At 36.7% G+C, this 6,702-nt stretch overlaps 1 protein-coding gene across 1 annotated transcript in view; it reads left to right on the top strand.

Moving 5' to 3' along the window:
* Positions 1 to 487: 487 nt before the first annotated feature.
* Positions 488 to 6,702, top strand: part of LOC107723018 (pleckstrin homology domain-containing family G member 1-like) — a 46,314-nt gene continuing 40,099 nt past the window's right edge. Inside the window, exon 1 of the mRNA XM_016531519.1 lies at positions 488 to 629. The gene's annotated coding sequence lies outside the window, so the exon portion shown is untranslated. The remainder of the gene's footprint in view (positions 630 to 6,702) is intronic.

Raw genomic sequence — 6,702 nt, 5'->3', positions numbered from 1 at the left:
CAACCGAGAGTCTGGTTCCTACAGTTACACCCTGAGTGTGTGTGTTTTCAAAGCATTAGCCCCAGACTGAGCGCTGAGCAGAAATCCCATCTCTACGTCTATCTCAGACCGCTTTCAGATCTATTTCTGTGTGTGTAGCCTCTTTAAAGTGACCCAATTGTGTGCACGTGAGGAGGACGGTTCGCCCTTGGCTCGCTTCTCGCTTTCTTAACCCCTCCGTTTCTCTCCAACTTTCTTTCTCTCAAACTCTTTCTTTTTGTTTCAGTAATTTTTTTACAATTTGCATTGCCTGCAGCATTATCCGTGATCCAGTTACTGCATCCACGAATGTGAGTGACTGTGTGTGTGTGTGTGTCTTGTGATGGTGCATCAGGAGAAAGATCATCAGATATATGCGCTCACTCTCTCTCTCTCTTTCTGATCTCATAGAGGTGTGGACTCGGTGGACGCTCAGCTTGACTTTGCGAGTCAGTCTCAGGCTGTGTGTGTGTTTGTGTGTGTGTGTCAGACAGCAAGCAAGGCTGCTTGAGCCCATGGACATGGAATTAAACGTCCGAAGGATTTTATTCACAAGAAAACTGTGTGAATCACTCCAAAGGGCAGGGAACAGTGGTGAAGCTGTTTGAAAGGTGAGTTTATGGTTGTTGTTGTTATTCATTCATTTACAACAGCAATGGAATTTATAGACTCAACGTTTAGTGACAGGAGCGAATATTGTTTTTGCCGCTTGTGCAGATAGATGTAGGGTACTTAGAGATACCTCCTTTAATATTCAGCTTTCATGTTTATCGGGTTCTTGCTGTGTATTTGTAGGAGTATTTATGGGGTTTTATTTGTATAGACTGAGGCATTGCGGTATTACTAAGCTTTAAGGTGTCATTTAGAAAGCTTTTTATTTCATAAAATAACAATTTCATAAAATTAATATCCAACTCCACACAGTGCATATCCGTGATACATTTACTGTGTATTATTTTTTAAAATGAATGGAAATTAAATGAAATCTAGAGCATATCAAAATAGAGGATATATTTATTTATATATTCATTATATTTTCTGAAAACAAATCAAATTATCTAATTTATCTTGTTTTAATGATGTTTAAATGTTTGGTAATGGTAAACCAAATAATGGCAGTGATTTAAAACAAAATGTTTGTCTTGGAATAACTCTTGTCTGCTGAGTTTGTATGTGTGTGCTGGATTTGGATGTGAAAATATTTGGTGCATAACATTTACATGTTACAGAGATAAAATACTGGATATATGCTGAAGTCATTATGTGAGTGTGTGAATGACCTGCTTGATGGACACACAGTCAGTGTCAAATTTTTGTTACATATTTTGAATCATTTATTTGTTTTTTAGATTTTCATTTTTCTTCAACACACACACACACACCCATGTTATTCAGAGGAAGACCATTTCCACCTCCTGTTGACTGCTCACCCAGCGTGATCATCTGAGGCCAAACAGCACTTCCTCCATCACACACACACACACACACACACACACACACACACAGTGTCACTGACCCCTGAAAGCACAAAGCTGACCATAACCTACTTACTACATGTCTACCAAATGAACAAATAAATTGCCATTGAACATTCATTTGAGTTAAAATTTAGAAATTTTTAGATTTTCAAAACACTTCATTCTGTATGATTTATAAGCTGTTTTCCTCATGGGACCAAAAAATATCCCCACTAGGTAAAAATGTACTGGTATTACTATGCTTGTGGGGACATTCGTAGTGAATATCAGTACACACACAGACACACGCTTGAGTACAATTATGCAAACAGAAACAGAAAGACAGACACGAACACAATCACCTGCTGAAATCTTGTCTATTACTATGATGTATCAGGAGAATTTGCTTTAGATTTGCATCTGCTCTAGTGGAGTGTGACGACATTCATGCATGCAAATCTTCAACAAATGTAACTTGTATTTGCCAGTATAGTGCATTATGACAGCAGAGTGTTTTCCCTCTCTCTCTCTGTCCTTCTTTGAGAAGGAGTGCGAGAGTGAGGAACCCATTCGTTTATTAACGATGTTCTTTTGTGTGGGCCGTCCCGCCCCTCACATCCCAGGGCCTGCCACCGAACCTGTTGTCATAACAACAGCTGTCTTCCTGGCGACCCCCACCCCAGCCCTCTTTATTGTGTGTTTTACTTTGAAATGGTTTGGGGTAAAAAATCATTCCCAGAATTTAGCAAAAATTGATTAATAAATAACGGTAAGTATTAAATTTAACTGTAAAATTACCCTAAAACCTTTGATTGGAATGTTATTTCAATAAACACATGCATGAATTGTCATCCTTGCTCTAGAAGATCTAGTTCCTGACATGTGCACAAGTTTACTGATTAGTCTGTATGAATGCTGTACAGTGATGCACACGATAACTGATGAACAGATGTAAGTATATATTCCACAGTCAGAATCAGGGACTGCAGCTATTTGATTTATAAAATAATAATGATAATACAGGTTTAACTGGTTAACTTTACTACACTAGGTATAATGAACTAACAATGAACAACATTTTAACAGCATTAATGTACTGTAGGTTAATGTTAGTGTCACAAAGCAAGGCCAGACACAACAGATAAGTGCAAAACAGGCCCGGAGGTACCGCCCGAGTTCCTGGATCTTCTGCTCAGTCTGGCCGTTTGTCTGGGGATGGTAGCCGGAGAATAGGTTGACCGTGACCCCTAGTAGGCGGAAGAAAGCCCTCCACACGCGGGAGATAAACTGCGGTCCCCTGTCGGAGACAACCGGACAGTGAGTGGCTGTGCTGTCTGTGTATTTGTAGTGTGGCTTGATTGGTGACAGCAGGTGCGGGTGATCAGAACTCAGGTGACTGTGATCGGGTAATTATCCTGGATGGTGACTGAAGTGACTGTGATGACTCCCTGACAGTTAGTTTATAAATATAATATTATTTAGTGTTAATTCATGGCCATTCAAAATAAAGTAATTAATAATAAATGTTTAAAAAATGTATTGACGTACCATTCAAAAGTTTGGGGTCATTAAGATTTTTTTGAAAGAAATCTCTTCTGTCACCAAGACTGCATTTATTTAATCAAAAATACAGTAAAAACAGTATGTATGTCCATAATGTAATTTATTCCTGTGATTAAAGCTTTCTTTCTTCTTTCTTTATTTATAAAGCACTTTCACACAACTACCGGTTGATCCAGTGTGCTGTACAATACAGCTAAAATATTTATTTAAAAAAATAATATTTAAAAACAAAAGTTAAAGTTTTAAAAAATAATTCTAAATTTCACTGGTAACCAGTTTAGTGAAATAAGAATGGGTGAGATGTGATCGAACCTCCGTCTGCCTGTCAGCAACCTTGCAGCAGCATTTTGGACCATCTGTAAACGCATTATAGAGGACTGACTTATACCATAGTATAGGGAATTACAGTAATCTAAACGAGACAGAACAAACTAGAGAGTAATCTGTTCAAAATGATTTCGGCTTTGTTCTCGTTTAACACTAAAATGTTCTGCTTTAACCATATTTGTAATTAATTTAGACAATCCAACAGAGGTCCTAAGAATTCTTTACTTTTATGCTGCAAGGGAAAATACAGCTGAGTATCATCCGCGTACAGCTGGAAGGACACTCCATATTTCTCAAAGATAGCACCAATTGGTGGCATAAATATAGAAAATAAAACTGGGGCAAGAATTGAGCCCTGAGGCACCCCACAAGCAAGTGGGCGTGAGGACGAACTATGTTGGCCAATGGAAACACTAAAACTTATGTTTGTTAAAAAGATTGAAACCATTTCAACACCTTGCCCTGTAACCCAACACAGCTCTCCAACCTGGAAATCAAGATATTGTGGTCAACCATATCAAATGCAGAGCTTAAGTCTAAAAGCACCAAAGCCACAGCATTCCCTTTATCTGTTTCTAGTAAAATATAATTTACAACTTTTAAAAGTGCAGTTTTCGTGCTGTGTTGAGACTTCTGGAATTTTTCTAAAATATTATTTGACATCAAATGGGACTGCAGCTGGGTCAACTAAATTGTCTCAAGAATCTTAGAAAGAAATGGCAAGTTTGATATAGGTCTAAAATTATTAAAATTAGAAGAATCAAGATTCTAATAATGTAGTTACTTTAGCTGTTTTTAGGCAGTCAGGAACAACCCCAGTAATTAGACTAGTATTAAAAATAGTTAAAAGATCATGTCCAACAGTATTGAAAATCTGTTTTAGAAATCTAGCTGGAATGATATCTTGAGAAGATGAAGTTTATCTTAGACGTTCAACAATGCCTTTACAAGATTCAAAAGAAACGGGCTGAAAATCGCTCCACAGCATCGGACCTCTTGATCTCTCAGGTTAAACAGAGTTCCCCAAGGGCAGGTTAGATCTTAATTGAACGGTTTTCTCATTAAAGAATGTACAGAATTGTTCACACAGTGACACGGAAGCATCAGGAAAAATGTTGACAGATAGATATGCGATAGATATTAACACAGAGAACTGGACATACCAAATCTATTTGAAGAAGCTGTACCTCAAAGCTCGAGTAGACACCAGTCGGAATGGTATGTGTAATAAACTTTCGTTTAAAAACAGCTGCAAGTCCTCCTCCACGTCCAGTTTTCCTGGGGCAGTTATAAAAGGTGCAATCCTGAGGAACAAGTTCAGAAAAGGGACTAAAGTCTCCCTCTTTAACCCAAGTTTCCGTCAAAAATATAAAATCCAAATCCTTTGAAGTAAAAAAAAGTCGTGCAAAATAAAAGTTTTGTTGAGCAGAGAGCGAACGTTAATTAATCCCATTCTGATCGGCAGGGACTCGTAACGCAAAGGATGGCCTCGGTTCAGTAGATGGAGAACGCCATGGTTAACTCCTCCACCGCGAATCCGGGGAGAGATGTAAACACACATCTACTCAACTACACATGGTTGATGTATTTCTTTTCTACTGTGTAATACTGTATTCACAACCACAAATGCTTACAGTAAAAAAAAAAATTTGGTTTCAATCTTGCTTTCGTGTTTACCGTGATTTTTTCAACATCTGTCTGCCAATTACTTTCAATCCTGTACAGAAATGTACATAGGAGCTCATGAAAGAAGAGCTTTAGGTTTTGAATAACTGTGTATATGATATATCCAAAAACATAATATTATGGCAAAGGTGTTTGGAACGCAAGACAAATGTTTGATTTTGAGATGTGTTTCTGATATTTTGAATGCAGTGCTTCATTTTGCAAAAGATGTGAGGCATTTTGCATGTTGTGTGTGCAATTCATGGATTTGTGTGTAAAGTTTTGGGGGGGAAAAAGAGGCAAAGTTTTGAAAATGTGTGTAAGCAGTTGAAAAAAAACCGAATCAAAACATTTGTGCATTTTGATGATTCTTTGATTAACAGAAAGTTCAAAATAACAGCATTTATTTGAAATAGAAATCTTTTGAAACATTATAAATGTCAACATCTCTCTGCCAATTACTTTCAATCTTGTACAGAAATCTACATAGGAGCTCATGAAAGAAGAGCTTTAGGTTTTGAATAACTGTGTATATGATATATCCAAAAACATAATATTATGGCAAAGGTGTTTGGAACGCAAGACAAATGTTTGATTTTGAGATGTGTTTCTGATATTTTGAATGCAGTGCTTCATTTTGCAAAAGATGTGAGGCATTTTGCATGTTGTGTGTGCAATTCATGGATTTGTGTGTAAAGTTTTGGGGGGGAAAAAGAGGCAAAGTTTTGAAAATGTGTGTAAGCAGTTGAAAAAAAAACGAATCAAAACATTTGTGCATTTTGATGATTCTTTGATTAACAGAAAGTTCAAAATAACAGCATTTATTTGAAATAGAAATCTTTTGAAACATTATAAATGTTTATACTGTCACTTTTGAACAATTTAATGCATCCTTGTTGAATTAAAGTGTTTAAAAAGTATTGAACTGTAGTGTATGTAAACATCAACATTAACTTAGATGTAAAAATATATATATTGTTCACGTATAACTCATTGTTAGTTCAACATTTCACAAACTGAGCCTTATTGTAATGCTTCATCAAATTAATATATTTCAGTTTCACTTGCAGCATAATCTGAAAAACCAATCAAACTTTTGTGTTTCTGTGTGTTTTCTGCTCATCCAGTATATCTAGAGAAGTGCTGTCATTTCCTCCTCTGTGTTGTAACATTAGCTTAGGTAAACTATAATATGCAAAAATGATATGTAAATGTCCAAACTGCACTTTTAAATAGTGCACTTTTTTATATTGTATTGTTTATTATATTTTTATCACAATATCTGATGGTGCAAATAATACCGAGCACACAATGGTAGGGATGTCCTCAGTTAACACTAAACATATGTGAACTACACATGTAAGGATACGAGAGCGATTGGGTTCGTGTGTTTGTGTGAAATCTCACCCTCTTCCTGGTAAACGGGGGTTTTGTTCAGTTTATTTGAGTGATCAGGGATTAAGACTGCAGTTTCAAACTCTGTGAAACTGTGAATGGGGCTGGATTTGTGTGTGTGAGAGAGAGACTTTAATCCATCAATTCTAACTGACAACAAGCTCTTAGTTTATGCTATAATGCAACACACACACACACACACACACTCCTGCAAAACCTTATTGAACCACCTATACTGACAGTAATCTGGATTTGTGACATGGTCAAAAAATGTATG

The sequence above is a fragment of the Sinocyclocheilus rhinocerous genome, unplaced genomic scaffold, assembly GCF_001515625.1.
Source record: "Sinocyclocheilus rhinocerous isolate Xijiao unplaced genomic scaffold, SAMN03320098_v1.1 scaffold664, whole genome shotgun sequence".
Taxonomy (NCBI): domain Eukaryota; kingdom Metazoa; phylum Chordata; class Actinopteri; order Cypriniformes; family Cyprinidae; genus Sinocyclocheilus; species Sinocyclocheilus rhinocerous.
This window is presented reverse-complemented; position numbering and strand designations above follow the sequence as displayed.